Source organism: Chelonoidis abingdonii, chromosome 4, assembly GCF_003597395.2.
Source record: "Chelonoidis abingdonii isolate Lonesome George chromosome 4, CheloAbing_2.0, whole genome shotgun sequence".
Classification (NCBI taxonomy): Eukaryota; Metazoa; Chordata; order Testudines; family Testudinidae; genus Chelonoidis; species Chelonoidis abingdonii.
This window is the reverse complement of record NC_133772.1, coordinates 88,137,084-88,157,626: the sequence shown is the minus strand read 5'-3', so window position 1 is coordinate 88,157,626 and position 20,543 is coordinate 88,137,084. Positions and strand designations below refer to the sequence as shown.

Here is a 20,543-nt window from a genome sequence, read left to right as displayed (position 1 = left end):
TCAGCTGTGGCCATGCCCCAATCAGGCCCAGGTGGCCCCTATAAGGGGCAATGAGCCAGGACCCAGTCAGTCTCTCTCTGCTTGTAGAGAGAAAAGGGCCTGGCTGCAAGGAAGCTGAGCAGGGTACTGGGAGTGGAGCAGGGCTGGGGAATGCTAGAGGAGCTGGGGCGCTCCAGCCTGGAAAACCTCCAGGCTGCGAGCCTAGCTGAGGGCCTAAGACCAGTACCGGGTCAGCCCAGCTATAGAGAGACACAGCAGGTCCAACCCAACCTTGCCTGTGATGAGTGGCATGTACTGCAGTCTACCCCAGGAAATGGGGCTAGATGGTGATTGGCAGTAGCCATACACTGAGGCGAGGTGGGAGTTCCCCTGGGAGGCGAGACCCTGAGACTGAGGAGTTCTGGAAGGGGGGCAGAAACCCAATGAAGGGGAACCAGGGTCCTGGGAGGGACATGGGGCCAGAGTGAGGTAAGGCAGATCACCGGCCTGCAGAGGGTGCTCCTGGCTGGAAAATGAGCTAATGCCTGGAGACAACCGGCAAGGGGACTCACCCCTGTGGTGCCAACCAACCCCTTACAAGTTTTAATGTATCATTGTCATCTGAAAGAGAACTAATTTCCATCACTCATATCACTTTCTTCTGTGAAATGTTCTTGCTTTGTCTCCTTGACTGACCACATCAGCTGTTCTGTAGCCATCATTACTGAGGGAACAAATAGATGCATTTTGCTTTGTATTTCAAGGTGGTAATAGCCAGGCTCAACCTGGCCTTCTTTGGTAAAGAATTCCACAATTAAGGACTTCAGCTAAGAACATCTAGGCTCTAAGATGTCAGAGTGAAACCTGGAGCAAGAAACAGTTTCTAAGAGAGCCTGACTACAACTGATTGAAAACATTATAGTAATATAAGGACACTTCAAAGAAGATCTACAACTAGATGAGGAGCTGGTATATACAAAAAAGATGTGAGGTGCTCATCAGTTTACGTTGCACAAATGAGCCTTTTCATGATGGACCATTTGCCATTGCTACATGGCCTGAGACTTGGCTACCAGAAGCAGCCTGTTGCAGCAGTTCAGCATGGAGGCAATAAAGACATGGATCGCTGTGGCTACATCTGGATCCAACGAATGAGATGCAAAAGAGATAAAATGCATTCCTGACTACAGTTTCTATTTGATTGTCAAGGATTTAAGATGATTACCCAGGTCTTCTCATCACCTTGACCACAGGAAGGCAAATAAATACCCTCTATAGAAGATAAGGCAAGAGCTCTCGCCAGTCCCTTTCATCCAGCAATGCTTCCATCCTTCTCAGCTTGAGCCTGAGCCAACTATTTTTCATTCTCATACTTCTCTCATTCAGCCACTGGAACATCCAAGTATTAGTGCTGGCTATGTCTGATAAAGATGAGATCTGGAACTGGGTGTCAACTTCCTAAGTCCACACATTCTCATGATCTCCCTTGCTATTCGGACCTATACTGAATAGAGAATGTGAGAAAACTGAACTCCAAGTGACACCAAAGGTCAGATATTGGGGAGAAGGAGGAGCCCATCATGATTTTAGGTTACCTAATCAAAAGAAACCAGGAAAGCCAGCTTTGTGCAACTCATCCAATTCCTGATAGGTCTCTTGAAAGCAAACCAACAGCAACATGCGACTAATGATATTGAAGACACATACATCTAGTATCAACAATTAAATCTGTCTTCTGTCCATGAGACTAAGGAGATACCCTCCAGTTCTATCCCCATATCATAACCTGGTCTGACAGATATCAGAACAAGCAGAAGAGAGGGTGCTGCTGAAGACAGTTTGCTACCAGCTCTTTAATAACGTTACTCAAACTCAGGTAGCGAAGCTTAATATTGCAATAGTTGACAAGATAATTTGAATTGAAGGATGGGTTTATTGATAATTTTTTACTAGCAATAGTTTATTTAATGAACAAGACGGTCATTTAAAAAAACAGATGCAAGACAGCAGAGTTATGTAGATATGATCTGCTAAAAGATCATCAGTGAGAAAAAGGCTGCCTTTTAGATGTCAATTATAGGACACTGACCAAAGCAGCCCAGAAAAAAAAAAATCTATGGTCAGCAGAATTAATGACAATAAAGAGGAATCATATGTATATTAGGAAAAAGTAACACTAGCAACAGTATTGGTCAATTATAAGCTTGAAACGGTAGAACTGTTGATAATGCAGAAAAGGCAGAAGAGTTCAATAAATATGTCTGGTCTGTTCTGGGGAAAAAGCTACCATATCATACCTGATGATGATGATGATGATGATGAAATACCAGTAAGATATTTTTAAATCAGCAAGTCTGGGTAATTTGCATCCAAGAGTTTTAAAAAGAGCTGGCCTGATTTTAGTAAGTCTTGGAACATCAGAGAACTGGAAGAAAGCTAATGCTGTCTTACTAGTTCAAAAGTATAAACAAAATGACCAAAGTAATTATAGGTCTGTCAGACTGACAACAATTTCTGGCTAAATAATGGAACAGTTGATACTAGCCTTTATTAATAAAGAATTAAAAGAGGGTAATTGTTAATGCCAATCAATATAAGATTATGCAAAACAGATCTTGTCAACATAACGTGATCTTGATGAGAGTATGAATTTGGTTGATAAAAGTATAGTCTTGATGCAATATACTTAAACTTCACATAAGGCATTTGAATAAGAAACTAACATGATTCAAAATTAACACGGTGAATATTAAACAGATTCAAAACTGGCTAACAATAGGTCTCAAAATGTAACTGTAAATGTGGAATCATCAAGTGGGTTTGTTTCTAGTGGGGTCCTACACAGATCAGCCCTTTGCCCTATGATATTTAATATTTTACTTAATAACTTCAGTTTGTGTCCTCTCCAAAGACTGGGGGAGAGGTGAATAATGAAGAGGATAGGCCACTGATACAAAGTGATCTGGGTACTTGGTAAACTGGGAGCAATCAAACAATATGCATTTCAATATGGCCAAATGTAAGGGCATACATCCAGGAACAAAAATATAGGCAACACTTGCAGGATGGGGAGTTTATCCTAGGAAGCAGTGATCCTGAAAAAGACTTGGGAGGATAGTCAGCTGCACACGAGCTCCCAGCGTAATAATGTAGCTAAAAGGCCTTGCGTGATCCTTGGATATATGTAAGCTGCTGTCTGTCTCCTTACTCCAGGAAAGACTAATACTAGGCCAAAGTCTGTTTCGGGATGTTCTGTGAGGACATGGTTTATTAAATAAATAAGATACACAAAAACCCTTGACCAACAGAATCTAAAGGGGCCCAGAGTCACTTTACTCTACACCTCTTACTCTACTCCAGGGCCAGCCACAGAAGTCAACCTGCCTCCTACAGCTTCCTTGTCAAGTGAGCTCTCAGCCCTTCCCAGGCCTAACCTGAACACTTCCCAGCTGAGTCTGATAACTGAGCAGTGCTAGCTGGCCCAGGTCCTTAAAGGAGCAGAGCATCCTGTTACCATGTATTAACAGAGGAATATGAAGTGGGAAAGTTATACTACAGAGGTGGCCAAACTTACTGACCCTCTGAGATGCACATGACAACCTTCAGAAGTCTGAGAGCCAGGGCAGCCTGTCAGGGTTTCAGCCCTGCGGTGGTGGTGGGGTCCTCAGGGCTTCAGCCACACGGGAGACACCTGCAGGGGTTTGGGGCTTCCGCCCTCTGCCCTGCTCCTGCTGAAAAAGTCTGTGCCTCAGCAGGCACGCCCCATGGGGCTGAAAGCCCCAAGATTCAGCAGACACGCCCCATGGGGCTGAAGTCTCAAGATCCCCTTCTCTTCTAAGCAGAGGTGAGGCATGGGGGGTCACATACGCCCCAGATTTTTGCCAGGGTTTGCTTGCCCCACTCGATCACATGGTGGCACAGGACTCCCTACATGGCAGTTGCTGTAGCAGGCAAGCTGGGAGTTGCGGCAGTGGAGAGAGGCAGCGGCAAACAGCTGGAAGTTTCAGGGAGAGAGCCTCTGCTTTTGCTGCTGCCTCTCCCCACAAAGCTAAAGCAGTGGGCCCTCCCCGCAGCTCCCAGCCGTTTGTGGCTGCCTCCCCAGGGAGCTAGTACTTGGGAACTGCAGGGAGGGGCCATTGAGGATAAGAAGGGGGGCATGACTCAAGCTGTTGGGGGGAGGACAAAGCTTTAAATTCTGTCCCTCCACTCTCAACAGGCACTAGTCATCTCTGCCAGAAGCTCCTAGTCTCACCACCCTGCAGCAGGGCAGAAACCCTGAGCCCCTCCCTCACTTCCTAGTCTGGTAGGCGGAGAATGAGAGGAGTATGGGGGAGCACAGCTAGACGCACTTTCACTGTAAAAGAGCAGCATGAGGCTCGCAAGCCGTGGTTTGGCCACCTCATTATATTACTTCTTTGTTTGGCACTGGTGCGACCGCTGCTGTAATACAATGTCTACTTCTGGTGTCCACACTTCAAGAAGGATGTTGAAAAATTGGAGAGGATTCAAAAGAGCCATGAGAATGTTTAAACTTAACTTGACTACAGACTGTAGGTTCTCAAATGGAGAATCAAAAAGTAATGACGGAGGGCTCTTCAATTTAACATGTTTGGAACCAGGATATAGGCAGCCTTATCTAATGATCAGAGCAAGAGTCAGCATCAGGAGTCAAACCAAGAGGTCTGAGCTGAAGTTAGAGTCAAGAATCGAGCCAGGGGTTAGAGTCAGATATCAGAGCTGATGGTCAAAAGTGAGGCATAGCAGCAGGAACCAGATATGAGACAAGGAGCAGCGGTAAGGCAGGAACTGGGATTGGGTGCTGGAGTAAGGCAGGAGAAACCAAGAACAGGACAGAAGCAGGTCAGGAACCAAGAACAGGACTGGACACAGATCATAGGACACAAGCAAAGAGTGGAGTCCAATGTGGAAGCAATAGGAAGTCTGCTCAGTTGTTTGGACAATCCAACCAGGTCACTTCCTGGCTTAAGTCATGAGTGCAAGCCAATCAATCAGGCACTCTAGACCTTGGATGTACTGACAGGACTTCCTCTATGACCTGACCTTTCAAGATTAGTGAGGTGCTGTTTCATCTGTCTCTCCTGGTGGTGACAAAGGAGTGTCAGTGACCAAGTGTCCTCAAAGCCCCAGATTCCAGGCCCACCTCCTTCAGATCCTTACATAGCAGACATAATGTACAAGATCCAATGCCCGGAAGCTGAAGATAGCCAAAGTCAGGACTATAAACAAGATGCAAATATTTTAACAGTGAGGGTAATTAACCATTGGAACAACTTGCCAAGGGTTATGGTGGATTCTCCATCACTGGGAATTTTTAAAATCAAGATCAGATGTTCTTCTAAAATATATATTCTAGTTCAACCACAGTTATTGGACCTGAAGCAAGAATTAATTCAGTGAAGTCCCACAATCTGTGTTATGCAGCTCAAACTAGATGATCACAATGGTCTCCTTCTGTCCTTTTTTTATTTTTATATATATTTCCATCCTAAACACTTTTTCACAGCGAGAAAGTGTTTAGGATGAGATGAGTGAAGAGTCTGTTTCGATCATCAAAAGATGACTACAAAGTAGCATTAGTAATCAAATAATAATCTTCCCATGTAAATTAGTTAGCCACAACACTGCTCCTAGACCACAACTGTATACCTAATAGTCCAGCTGTCAGATGACCAAGAGGCTTGTAAGTCTTTTGGTGACCTTCTCTGTAGTTCAATTTGTGTATTGCAAACATACGGTTCAATATGCCAAAGAAGTCATGTCACACAATTTCTTACAAAATACAAGAGTCCTGGTCCAAGCAGAGATGTTCTTTTCACCAGCTGAGCTGCCAAATAAAACACACAAACAAACCTACTTCCATTATTAATCTAACAGACAAGAAGAGTTTCCTCAAAGCCATTACAGCCTTTCATGCAATCCATATTTAGAAAATAAACAATATTAAATATTCATACTACATTTTAAAGTATGTATTGTATTGCGCTGCCACCAGCAGCAGTGCAGAAGTAAGGATGGCATGGTATGGTATTGCCATCCTTACTTCTGCACTGCTGCTAGCAGAGTGCTGCCTTCAGAGCTCGGTGCCCAGCCAATAGCCACCACTCTCTAGCTGCCCAGCTCTGAAGGCAGCGCAGAAGTAACAGTTGCAATATCGCGACTCCATTAAAATAATTTTGGGACACCCCTCCCCCCCAACTCCCTTTTGAGTCAGGACCCCCGACTTGAGAAATGCTTATTTCCCCAATGAAAGCTGTATAGTATAAGGTAAAAGCACACAAAAGACCAGACTTCACAGGGGGAGACAAGATTTCATGGTCCAGGACTCATTTTCTATGGTCATGAATTTGGTAAGCCCCTATGTATCACAGAACAACATATTTTAAAAGTCAAAGTAAAAAGGCTAAAAGAAATAAAGGTTTTGACTCAAAAAAAAAAAAAAAAAAGAGTGACTGAACAGAGTTTTTTTCATTTGTAAATTTAAAAAAAAAAAATCTAAGATCGTTTTTATGGGATAGTGAATCAGTTTAAAAAAAAAAAGTTTGAATAATGATGACACAACCCTAATAGTAGTACAGCATTTTATAATGTCTAAAGTTACCTATAGCAATGAGTGCTCCACCAGCAAAAATCACAAGTGATCTTTTAACAAATTTTTCACCATTTTGAAAGCATTATGCAGAAAGACGGATGCCAAAACCAGCATGAACTGAATTTCTACTGCAGAGAGAACATGCTCAGGAGAAGACTATCACATGGCAAACAAGGTCATGTGATTCTGTGGTGACAATCATATCAGTAAACAGGTTCACATCTAAGAGGATATATTAAATAGACAAACTCCTCACAAAAGTCACCAATGCTATTTAAAAAGTAGAGTAGGTTATTTAAAAAAAAAAAAAATATTAAGTCCACATTTAAGACCCAGAACAATCCAACTGCCCTGGATAAGTTATACCATTTTCTGGCATCCATCCTTCTGTGATTCCAGATCTTATTATTCAGAACCAGATATAATGTGAGAATAGGAGATCCCAACATCAAATATCATTAGTAGTGTTGTCCCTTTTGAACTGTAGCAGCTCATCAAAGTTCAAGGCCATGAGAATATTCTAACTGGGGGCAGAAATTGACAGTAAGAGTCCCATATTTTCTTTGATGCAATCTTGTTTATTTACAACTAATCTGCAAAGTCCTACTTCTCCAAATGCAGGATGAACCAGAAACACAAGAATAGTTTCTTAATTTATGGTCCCAAACCTCTTAAACCTTTCCTCCTCCACACACTTTACCCCAAAACAATACTCAAGCAAACGCCCCCCGAACCACCTAGCCTAAAACTCCTTTTTAGTTAGGGGTTTGTGATTAACTTCTCCCAATAGTTATGCCAACTGATGTGTGCATTCAAACACATCAACCTCACTGAGTTTTTTTAACTCAGCCCATAACAAGGTTTCATCCAGCTCAGTCATAACAATATGTATTGTGTTCTTATGAGCACTCCATACCTAGCTCAAGATGAAAAATGTAATGGGCACATATCACACATTTTTAATAAACGGGGTGGAAGAAGCTGTCAAATGGAGAGTATACAAATATCAAAAGTTGGAGAAATCTGACAATTAAAAAAAAACAAACAAACAAAAAAAAAAACACAACATCCTGAAGGTTTTGATTATAAACTCAGACCAAGTAAAAGGCTGGGTGATGTTTTGAGAGAAGGGATATGTAGAGGCATCACAAGGCATGGTGCAAAAAAATGTCTAGGCCTAAATTTTGCTTTAAAAAACACTTTACATTATGTGGTGTTCAAGATTTTCAATGAAGACCTTTGTTAAATGTTGTCCTGTAGCATACACAGTCCAACCAATAAAGAACAGGGTGGGTGCATAAGAAATTATATTATTCTGTCTAGTTTCACTTTCTAAACTGAGTGAAATGCAATAGATACAAAAATTATGAAAGATAAATGGGATATTTAATTCCTATGTTAATATTCTAACAAGTCAAAAGAGGTAAATATATATATTTTATTTTAATCTGATGAACAAATCTCTTTCACTACTAATGCCAAGAACAAATCAATACATTGTCTGGTTGATGGCAAGTCATTTTTAACCAAAGCATAATCTACAGTTCTTGGATATTTTAGTGTGCAATTTGTAGTAATCTGATTCTGCAAACTTTAACTCTTGTATGATTAGTACATTGTCTACTAAACATGATAAATTTTGAATGGTCTGTTAGGTTCCTGGTTTATCTGTCACTGGAGGAGAGGGTGTTTCAAGAGGTGGAAAGGGGAGGGGGAACAGTGGCTGGCTGGCCCATATACCAAGTATTCCTCTGAGATTGCAAAGAATAGTATTGTCTTAAATTGAATATGCAGCTGTGCCTCTGCCCCTTTAGCCAGATTCTACAGTTTTGAATAGTGGTTTAAGAGAGCAGAAGGTGACAAATGATGCAGAAAATGGGAATACACAAAAACTATATAGAAGACCAGCTTTAGAATTGTCAGTGTATTCTTACAGTAGGATCAAGACTTAGTTTAACAGGAGATATAAGAAGAATATTGTTGATTCTCTTATACTATACTTTGTACATTCCAAATTGATGTCTAATATTGTATATACAAAAATAACTGGCTGTATCAGGGCTCTCTATAATTTTCTTGCAATAAAAGTTAAAATATGGTTATGGATTAAAAAAAAAGTGTTTTCCTTTTAGAAACAATCCAACTTTTATTTTAGTATATATATAACCCTCTGTGGCCTGAAAAACTGCAGTGTTACAATTTAACAGAAAATGCAACATACAGTACTATATAACTCCATCAGACCTGATTAATGTCTCATGGACTTCCACTCACACATTTGCCATCAGTCTGAATTTCCCTACTGCTTCCAAAATACCCCAAAGAGGTTAAAGACACAGTGGCTACCAAGTACACAGTAGCAGATCTGAAGCAAATCAAAATAAAAATGGAAATGTTTTCTGAAGAAAGCTAACAATACATTTCCATTGTACACAGTATTTAGATATACTGTGCCAAAAATAACTTTATGAAAGCCAAATAAAAAGCATTAGCAAAAAGTACATAGTCACTTTTTTATACACATCACAAATCACTTTGTTCATCCTTTGCAAATCAAACTGATGTTAACAAGACTACCTCTGGAATAATACTTTAACTTTAAGACTTAGTACTTTGCTTACTCAAATATATTACTAGGGCATTTCACTGTATAATCCTGAGAAGTCATTGTCAAGAGGTGAAAAGATTTTGTACTGAGCTACACAGAATATTGAATACATTTGTCCCACATTTCACTGTTGAGAGTCAATGCTACTGCAGACACAAAAAAAATTGCAGGACCATATCACCTTTAACCTCTTGTTCTCTCAAGTGCTGTAGCAAAAATGAATTAACACACACCCAGATACACCCCAACAAAGACACAGCATTGCCTACACAGAATTTATAACAAAAACAAAGCTTTTGGCAGATCTGCAACATTGAAATGAAAGAATGAATTCAATGTTAACTATATTTAAGAGATACTAAACTAAACAATAAGCAGTACAATGTTCTTTGCATCTTTCACCCCAATAATCAATATATCTTATTGGCTTTAAATTATTATTCTGATATTACAACTTCACCGCTCAACTTCAGAATCTCCACTCATTCTGAGGTTTTTACAGGACCTCATTTGTTAATATTAAAAAAATGTATATAGCAACAAATGTATCAAGGCACTTAATAAATTTCTCTCATTTAAAATAAAAGCAGCTTGTTAATTTTAAATATTGTTTCTCCATGTACACTGTCTGCATAAGAAATGTCTTCACTATAATCCATTTCACACATTTCCTTTCACCTTCATCATAAATACTATGCACTGTATAGAAGATGTAAAGCCATAAACATGCCATTGCTTTTGTTCTTCCAATTGACATACAATAGTTGATTAGAATTTGTAAGTCCATCCCTGTCTACTCTAAACAGTGTTTCCTATTTCCACAGCATATACCGTCAAGGTTAGAAATTCCATACCAATCTTTGTCCTCTCACTGCTTTTGCTCTCATGATAACAGGAGTGCAAGGATGCTGTAATATAGCTTTCAACCCTCATCTATACATTCAGAAATAATATATTTTGTTACATCCTTAAATACTACTAGCGGCAGATAAAATCTTATTTTTAAAAGGCCCTTGCTGTATTAGGTTTCTTTGTTTGGTTATTTGTTACAACTGTGGCCTACCGAGGCATATCTCATATCTGTATTCATATATCGATGAAACTGTTGTTAACGTCTCCAGTGCTTAATGTGACAGATACCAGACAGATTCTCCATCCATTCTTGCCCATACATGTATATAATACACACACACGTCCATAGCATATTTGTATAAGAAAAGGAAACAGACAAAATCTATTATAAACTTGGCTGTTTCAACATCAAGTGACAAATATCTGCTAATAACATTGTATATCCTCTTCTAGTAAGACAAACTAAAGCATAATCATGTGCCTATAAATTTAACTTCAGAGTAGAAAGGCCAAGGTGGAGAGTAAAGCTGCTGGACTCCAGTACCTGGTGACCTTATATCAAATAAAGGAGTAACTATTCTCCCCCTCCAATCTAGACAATCTATGTTGTATAGTAATGACAATATCTTTCAGAATGCCCTGTAGCATGCCAAAGCTTCTGTGCACCTTTCATGCCATCAGCATTACACCAGAACTAAGATTTCAATAATAATCGTCTTGCAATACATAACAGCATCTCTCATCCAAACGACCCAAAGTGCTTTTATGCAGCAAAAACCCATTCGTCACTAGCAGTCCATCTGCAACCAATCGGGAAATTATCTAGCAACGGGATCTTATCTTGCTGTAGCCCGGAAGGTTCCTCCCTTGCCCCTTAGCGCTCATCACCCTTATGTCATCGGTTATTACCCGTAATTTGTATGTGCCTGTTAACAATTCTCCCTTAGCTCCAGCAGGGCCAATCCCGAATGGTCCCACTGGCTTTCCAGCCCCAGTCACCATCTGCTAAGGCAGGGGTTCTCAAACTGGGGGTCAGGACCCCCTCGGGGGTCATGAGGTTATTACATGGGGGGGCGTCGCGAGCTGTCAGCCTCCACTCCAAACCTCGCTTTGCATCCAGCATTTACAATGGTGTCAAATATTTTAAAAAGTGGTTTTAATTTGGGGGGGGGGGTCGCACTCAGCAGGTTGCTGTGTGAAAGGGGTCACCAGTACAAACATTTGGGAACCACTGCCCTGCGGGATGCGCCGGCGAATAATGCCAGGATATTTCTAGCTCCCCTGGCATCCCGCCCGCTCGCCCTGGGCCCCCGTCCCCAGCGTGGAGACAAAGGACCAGCCATAAATAACAACACCACAGTAGTAAGGCGGCGGGGGGCAGGTCTAGACCATCTGAGCCTCGCGGGCTGCTCTCACCTGGAACGCGGCCGAGCCGGCGGCTGCGGCTCCTCCCCGATGGGGAGTCAGACGGCGGGGGGCCGGGTTAACGCCTGCGGCCCCTCAGCTGCAGTAGGGGCTAGCGCCGCGGGGCCCGCCTCAGCCGGCTGCCCATCGCGTGCGGTCTCTATGGTGACTGGCGGGCGGGGAGAGAGCCCGCAGGGCGGGGTGACTAGTGCCGAGGGGCAAGGAGTGCTAGTGGGGTACTGCGGGGCCCGTGCCCCGCCCCAGCAGGGTTAACCCCTTCTTTGCCGCCTCGCCCATGCCTGCTGCAGTCCCCGCTAGACCCGACTGGTCTCGGTACCGTCGCAATAAACGCCCCCCCGCCTCCAGGCGCCAACTAGCCTGCCATCTCGGAGAGCACCGCCCATCTGCAGTCACGCTGGACGATGATTTGACGGCCACCGAGCTTCTCGCCCGCCGATTGGCTAACAGGAATATCACTGATGATGAAAGGGGGGCGTACCTTTGAAATACCGCTGTCTTCAGGTTTGCTTGAGAGCGGTGGTAACCAGTTCACAGAGTCACAATGGTCTGCACGTATGCGCAAGGCAGAAATGCATTGTGGGTATTGTAGTTTTCTGGCTGCCGCTGCGGAGGTGGTGGGTGGCCGGGAGGCGTTGAACGAGGTGATAGTTAAAGCCCAGGGCTAGGAGCCGGGTATCCTGATTTCGTGTGACTTACCTAGGCGCAGTGAGGTGCCCTCTGTTCCGTGCAGGATCACAGTCTGCTGTCATCACCGCAGCGTCCAAGCGGCTTCCCGTGGTGCGTTTGGAGCATCTCGCCTCTGCAGCCCAGGCTCTGGTTCCCCTCGCTCGAGTGAGAGCAGCGGAGTAGCTGCGTCCCCTCTGCATTGCTAACTCCACCCTCAGCAGCATTCCAGCTGCAGCCTGCGTTCCCCGAGCAGCCAGCGAGCTGAGTGTTACCTCTGCTAGAGGTGCGTGTGGATGCACAGGAGTGGGGATAGTGCAACCGTCGAATGATGCTTCATGCTAACGCTGCAGTGAAGACAGGCTCTAAGAGACGTGACTTGCAGCTGTTACATGTAGTTTATTCTCCATCTCCACCTGTGTCTGCCGGAGTAGGGGTTAGGGTTTGTTTTCTGTAGGTACACGGTGCTCTGTGTTTATAGTAAAGGAAGGTTTAAGAGTGCACCTTGCACTCTGTGGTGAGGTTTTTGACAGTTCTTCGCTCCTATGGGAGTTCCATCTGTATTTTTAGCCCAGCCTTGAATTAGGCTCCATCTCTCCAGCACTGATGAGCCCTTATCCTTATAGTGGAAAGTTCCATAGGTGAGGCATGGAGGGACATGCAGGGTCAAGTGCCCCCACAGAGTGCTGCTTGGCATGTCTGGGGGGCGGGGGATGGAGGGGAAGAGAGAGGGGCTCTGTCCTTCTAATGCATCCGCCGCCAGGCACCCTATGCCGCTTTCCCTGGCAGCCAGGCCCAGGCCCAGAATGAAAGAGGCAGGACTCCAGGAGCAGCCACTTTTCACACTGGCTGGTCTGGGTCACTGCTCTGTGCAGCACAGCACAGCTGCTGCCTGAGAGAGCATGGCTGGGAGGCGATTGAGTTGGGGACAGGGGCCGAGCAAGCCAGCATCCCCTCTTCCCCCCCCCCAGCATGGTTCCGGCTTGCTCAGCTCCTGTGCCCAGCAGCCAGGCCAGGGCAAAGAGCAGAAGGGGTGGCCTGCTCCTGCTACGACTACCTCCCCAGCCTGGGAGAAGGACACCCCACACACACACACACAGCCCCGCAGGTAACTCTGGTGGGGTAGAGACAGCATGGCAGCCCTGAGCTGGGCATGGAGGGGTGGTGGCGGCGCTGGACAGAGGAGGCACATGGGGGGGGCCACATATCCTCCCCCCCCATATAGGAAGGCTGGAGTCGCCTGCTTCTTACCTATTCTCATATATCAAACCACCACTTTCTCTCCAAATTCCTCCCAAAAATATAGATCGTAGCCTTTCCAAAATTACTTCCATTAATTTCCAGGATCAATCCCACTTATTCCCCACGAACACTATTCATAGCTGTACTATATGGTGCACATATGCTACTCACTTTAGAGATTCTAACTTTTGTATCTCAGGGTTTTATATTGCCACCAATCACTACAGTACTTGCACACCTCCACGTAAAAACAATCATAGCAGAGTGAAAAGTTCTGCTTGGAGGAGGGTGTGTATTTATTTTTATATTTAATTTTTGTAAACTTAATTTTCTCTGCACATTTGTGTTTTTATTTATATTTACATGGCATTACTAAAGCACAGAAACTGATAGCACTCACTACCTCATACAACAATTGGCAATTGTGGGGTCAAATAAGTTGTTTCTTTAACAATAATACTTCACACTGTTCTATAGGAAGGATTTCAAAACACTTTACATACATTAATTTAGCCTCACAACTCTCCTGAATGCTAGGTCAGTATGATCCCCATTCTACAGGTGGGAAAACTGAATGGTTTAAGTGACTTGAGCAGTGTTTCAGATTGCAGGAGACTTGAAAGTAGAACCTAGGTCTGCTACTTCCCTTAAAGAGAAGGAAGATCAATGGACTTGTTTTTGAAAATTCCAACTGAAAATTTTTCTAAAGTTTAAAACTGGGTTTAGAATAGAGTGAGTATGTATGTTGGTCTACTAGTCCTCCAGAAAAATCGACACTGAAATCAATAAATGGATTGCTCAAGAGATGCCCAAGCTACTGCAGTAGCAGGTCAGGATTAAAGTGTTTCATAAGAGCCATGTGGGGCCCAGGATTAGAATAGCAGAGTGTAAATTGACTTGGTTATCTTGATGTAAAAACTTACCTGTTTTTGCAGTGAAAACATAGACGTAGCAATGTGCACTACTGCCCTAGTCTGGTTATTGTATGCTGCATATGCAAGTTTGTCATGCAGCCTTTGAAATTAATAAATCAAAGATAATTGAGGTAAGTGCCACTTCTGTATCTATTTGCCAGAAGTGATGAGTTGTTTAAACAGAAAGATCTTAAGCTGCACCTATTGAAATCTGTGTCTGAAGACCCCTCCCCCACCCTGAAGGAGACGCTCCTAGACCCAGGGTTCAAATAATTACGGGGGACAACTAATGAATAACAGGATCAGGAGTGAGTGTCACAAGTAACAAAACCAGGAATCAGGAAAGGGACACCGAGCAAAGAACTTTGGACAGCACCCACTGCTCCTCAAAAGGTGTGTAGGGAGCCAACAGATGTGGCCCAGAGGACCTCTGCCCAGATACATGAGCCAAGGGAGCAACAGAGGTAGGTCCCATAGTCACAGAGCACCCCCTCATCCAGTATCCTCCTCCTGGTATTTTACATGGCCATTTAGGCCAGTGCCAGGAGGAAGTTAATGAGGAGATCTTGCAACTTTATGGAGCCACGGACAGGGTGTACATAGATCAGAAGATGTGGGGAAAAGTGCAGCTAGAAGCTTAGGAGAAGGTTCTGGAAGAGCCGGAAAAGGGGGATCTTAAGCTGCAGTGAATGAGTCAGTAGCACAGATAAAAAACCACTGGTTAGCAAGTTAACTCTAGCTAACTCTAACTTGGCTGTGAATTCATCAAGTCACTTTACCTAACCTTAACTAGTACTAGTCCATGCAAAGAAAAGGTAATCCAGTTTCCAATGCTCCTATTCATCCATATTTGAACTTTCTTTTACTACCTACTGATTTTACATTTGACAGAGATTATAAAATGAGAAAAACTAGATACAAACTTCTCAATTTGTTAATTTGTGCAAGAAGTTGTCAAAAATCATAGAATATCGGGGTTGAAAGGGACCTCAGGAAGTCATCTAGTCCAACCCCCTGCTCAAAGCAGGATTAATCCCCAACTAAATCATCCCAGCCAGGGCTTTGTCAAGCCTGACCTTAAAAACCTCTAAGGAAGGAGATTCCACCATCTCCCTAGGTAACCCATTCCAGTGCTTCACCACCCTCCTAGTGAAAAAGTTTTTCCTAATATCCAACCTTAACCTCCCCCACTGCAACTTGAGACCATTACTCCTTGTTTTGTCATCTGCTACCACTGAGAACAGTCTAGATCCATCTGCTTTGGAACCCCCTTTCAGGTAGTTGAAAGCTGCTATCAAATCCCCCCTCATTCTTCTCTTCTGCAGGCTAAATAATCCCAGTTCCCTCAGCCTATCCTCATAAGTCTTGTGCTCCAGCCCCCTAATCATTTTTGTTGCCCTAATCATTTTTGTCCTTCCAATTTTCCACATCCTTCTTGTAATGCAAGGCCCAAAACTAGACACAGTACTCCAGATGAGGCCTCACCATGTCAAACAGAGGGAAATTATCACATCCCTCAATCTGCTGGCAATGCTACTTATACAGCCCAAAATGCTGTTAGCTTTTTTTGGCAACAAGGGCACACTGTTGACTCAAATCCAGCTTCTTGTCCACTGTAACCCCTAGGTCCTTTTCTGCAGAACTGCTGCCTAGCTGCTTGGTCTCTAGCAGTGCATGGGATGCTTCTGTCCTAAGTGCAGGATTCTAGCTGTCTTCCTAGATTCTAATTTCAGATGTATTGCGGGTCTCAGAGTCTATTACTGCTATGAACATTTATGCAAACTATGGTGGGTTTTACTGTGCACATTTGTAATTTACTCTCCTTATGCTTGTAAACGGTTTAGGAATGTCTTTTCTTCCTATAACCATCACATCAGTTTTGTTGTTCCAAAACATTGTCCAAAACACTATATTGTTTTGTTTATATTTTTAATTATAAATTATTCTGCAAATGTCAAGTTCACTCTGCTTGGCACAAAAAGAGCAAATTGCACTTCTGTCTCAGCGAAAGCCTAGATGCTTGGTGGGGAGAATTTCACCTGGGGAAGGAGGACAGGCAGGAGCCTAAATCTTTGCTGGTGTAACTCCTCACAAGTCAATTAAATTAAGCCAGGAGAAAAGGTGGCCTAGTTTTCCAACAGAGAGGGGAACTATCACAATTGTTGGGAGTTTCATAATAGCATCACACAGTGGGTGAAGACTATCAAAATAGGCGGAGGTGGAGCTTACCTCTGTTGTGACTGTACATTACTATGGGTGTTGATGTCCTGTGATGTGTCATTGCATTATCTTGTGTGGTGGGATATGGCCTAGGGAAGAGAACTGAGACAAGGCAATAAACATATCTGAAAGAAGTCTTGTGTCTATCATAAATATACAGGGAAGGGTAACAACCTTCTTGTATACAGTACTATAAAATCCCTCCTGGCCAGAAGCACAAAATCCTTTTTACCTGTAAAGCATTAAAAAGTTCAGGTAACCGGGCTGGCACCTGACCAAAAGGACCAATAAGAGGACAAGATACTTTCAGATCTGGAGGGAGAAGAGGCTTTGTCTGTCTATTCTGTGTGTCTGTCTGTTCTGGGTGCTTGCTGGAGACAGATCAAGAAAGCAAGCAATCCAACTCCATTAGAATTAGTAAGTACTAGTAAGGAAATGTGTTGGTTTATTTTTATTTTGGCTTGTGATTTTTTCTGTGCTGAGAAGGAGATGTGTTCCTGGTTTTCTTTTTGTAATTTTAAAGTTTTGCCCAGAGGGAAATCCTCTGTGTTTTGAATCTAATTGCCCTTTGAGGTTATCTTCCATTCTAAGTCTACAGAAGTGCTTCTTTTACCATTTTTTCTTTCTAATAAAGTTCTGGTTTTTTAAGAATCTGATTTTTTTTTTTTTAGTGTCCAAAAAAAATGCTTGGTCTATGCTCATCTTTTCTCAGACCTCCTCAGGAAAGGGGGTGTAGGGCTCGGGGGATATTAGAGGGGAGTAGGAACTCCAAGTGGTCCCTTCCCTAAATTTTGTCTAATCACTTGGTGATGGCAGCATTACCTAATCTAAGGTACAAGGGAGAATTTGTGCCTTGGGGAGTTTTTAACCTAAACTGGTAAAAATAAGATTAGGGGTCTTTCATGCGGGTCCTCATGTCTGTACCCTAGAGCTCAGAGGGGGGAGGAAACCCTGACAGTGTCCCTAAGCATACCCACAGCCAGACAGACTTAAGAGAATAAGCATGTATGTACACTTATACAGAACATGAAAGAGGTAAAAACAATGTTTGTGCTCCCAACAAGCCTGCCCTCCCACAAACGTCACTAGAGAGCTCCACGAAGTGAGAGAGACTTTATAGCGCCATTACGTTTCCCCTAGAATTGCACTAATGGATGGATGTGATATGCTGTCCCTCTTTTTCCTCTGTTCCACGTTGGCAGAGAGGGGAAATGTACTGGAAACAAAAGAAAAAAAAGAGAGAGAAGCTTGGATCATTCTTCTCTCATCAGGTGCCAGTGTAGCTCCATCTACAGTCAGGAAGGCTTGGAACCCCACAAACTCCCTTCCTCCACATCAGCTCCCACTTCAGAATTTCCTGCCTAATGAGTTTCCATTTCACAGCCATTAAAGAAGCAAGAATTGGGTGCAAAGTCTCCATAGGTTGACCTACTAAAATCAAGCTAAAGGCACTGAACTGTGCCTACTTCAGTGTTAAGTGGAATTTCAATCAAATTAAGTTTGCGCAATTGGAAAAAGCATCTTTTTACCTGTCTAGACAGGGTGACTGTGGTCATCAGCTCAGCACTTCCACCTTTGTGGACTGATTTCAAGGCATGGGTTTTTGTTAGGTTCAGCATCTGTAGTTTACTATGATGAATGCAAGGGGCAGGCCTTTGTGGGGTTACTTGTTCAGCCAGAGTAGCTTGTCTTTCTGCCATACTTTCTCTCCATAATAACCATTAGCTACCACCAGCACAAAATTGTGCTCAAGCAGGGAAACACTTTACAGATATAGCCACCTGCAAAGATAAAACTCATTGGGAAGGAGAACTGGATAGAAGAGCCAAAACCAAGTAAAAAAGATAGGGGGAGAGGCAAACACACGACAAACAGAAACAACAATGGTGATCTTAACACTGGTGTCCCACATTTTTCTCCCCTGAGAGAATTATGTAGGCCACAAACTTAACTGTTAGCTACTATGGATTTTGGTAGATCAGTAGACTATCATTCAGAGAACCATCCTTGCTACATAATCTAAAAGGATTCAAACATACAGCAACATCTCACAAGGGAATTCCACCTTTGAGCCCTTCAGATATTTCTTTGTATTGTGCTAGCATGTCATTACCTCTACCCTAATTCCTGCCAAAAGTGATGGAGATCAGAAAACAGCATGACAACATCTAAATCAGAGGTAGGCAACCTATGGCACGGGTGGTGAAGGCAGCACGCGAGCTGATTTTCAGTGGCACTCACACTGCCTGGGTCCTGGCCATTGGTCCAGGGGGATCTGCATTTTATTTAATTTTAAATGAAGCTTCTTAAATATTTAAAAAACCTGAATTACTTTACATACAACAATAGTTTTGTTATATATTATAGACTTATAGAAAGAGACCTAAGAACATTAAAATGTATTACTGGCACACGAAACCTTAAATTAGAGTGAATAAATGAAGACTTGGCACACCACTTCTGAAGGTTGCCGACCCCTGATCTACATATAGCAATATAGAAAGGAATTAAATTAATGGACTTAACTTTAAGACATTTTGAGGGAATGCTCTTCAGATTCAAGGTGAGACCCAAGTGGGGAATACATGTAGGGAAATGGTCAGGTACTGCCAAGAATACAACTATTTTACAAAGAGAAGGCAAAAAATGTAAAGTGCACGTCTCTGAAAACTGACTCTCTGAAAAAGACACCCTCTTATTCAGTAGATCAGATCCTTCTATCACATCTGCTGACTATAGTGAAAAAACTAATTTTTAACTGCACTTTACTCCTGTTAGCCCTACAAAGCCAATAAACACAGCTAAGCGAGAGGGAGAGCTGGATTCTGTTCCTGTTTGTGCATGATCAACAAAATTGATTACTAATGTACCAAATCAACTACACCTGTGCAAACCTATTGGCAGTACTGAGGTTGTGCAAGTGTCACCGAGGGTATAATATGAAGAGAATCGAGTTACGCCGATTGAACAGAGGACTACATTTGACCTGCTTAATCTTTATTCCGTGCTATGATGTTTAGGAATGAGAGAATCTAGCTTGACTTTCAAATCTCAAAGGGAGCTGGCAGGGCTGGCAACAAAACAAGGCATCTTTTTACTTGCAAACTGAGTGCCAAAAACAAAAAAATCCCATCACCATCTCTGCTATTTTTCCTTATTCCCCTCTTTGTTTGTTAGGAAAGATCTACTCAAAAACAAGAGATTCTGTTTACATTATTTTTGTATTAAATGTTCTACAATGCGGTAGTCCTATAATAGCTACCTTGAGGCACAAGTGGGAATGTTTTATTAATATTTATAAAACACTTCAGAGATGGAAAACCTATGCATGTGCTGAAGATTAATAAATCTCTCTGGTGGCCAAAGGCATGAAGCAGACTAATAAAACATGCCTTGTCATGTCTTAAGGCTATATTCAAGAGCTCAGTTGGCTACAAATAGAAAGGAGAGGGAAGTCAAGTGTTGAGGATCAGAGCTTCAGATGGAGAGCCAAGAGGATAGATGCCATTAATTATAGCAAATGCCCAAAGGTTCATCTGTCAAAACTTCATTGTAACATGTTACTATTGAAAGTTGTAAGTAAAGGAAGGAATAAAAAGTTTAGCAGGACTAGTGTGTGAGAAGGCAATGTAATTTACTAGTTTGTGCAACTGTGAGAAAGCAGCCCAATATTGCAGATAGTAATTTACAACTGATGTGTAAGGACCTTATTTAATAATAAGTCTCCCATCCAAGGATCCTTTACAAATGTAAGTAGCAGTAATCCCATTTTACAGGAGAGGAAACTGAATCAGAGGCAAAGTGACTGTCATATCAAGTCAGTGGAAGAGAGTCAGAAATAGAATCCAGCACTTCCGATGATCAGTCCTGTACTATAACCACTAGACAAAACTGCGTTCTTTTATTTAAGTGCAAAGAGTATATATGTTATCTTTTATCTTAATTTAAACAGTGCAAAGAAAATCTTTGGCACAATCTTAAGGGAAGAATGGACACAAACTTTTATAATTTCTCTCTCTTCAGAAATTGA

General features: G+C 42.6%; 1 protein-coding gene across 3 annotated transcripts in view; it reads right to left on the bottom strand.

The window, feature by feature from the left end:
* TTBK2 (tau tubulin kinase 2) overlaps positions 1-12,807 on the bottom strand; it is a 218,576-nt gene extending 205,769 nt beyond the window's left edge. For 2 of the 3 annotated variants that reach the window (XM_075065443.1, XM_032781489.2), the window contains exon 1: positions 11,466-11,810. The gene's annotated coding sequence lies outside the window, so the exon portion shown is untranslated. Of the gene's footprint in view, positions 1-11,465; positions 11,811-12,170 lie in introns of those variants that run through there. The other variant, XM_032781488.2, reaches the window with a different exon arrangement.
* Positions 12,808-20,543: the final 7,736 nt, after the last annotated feature.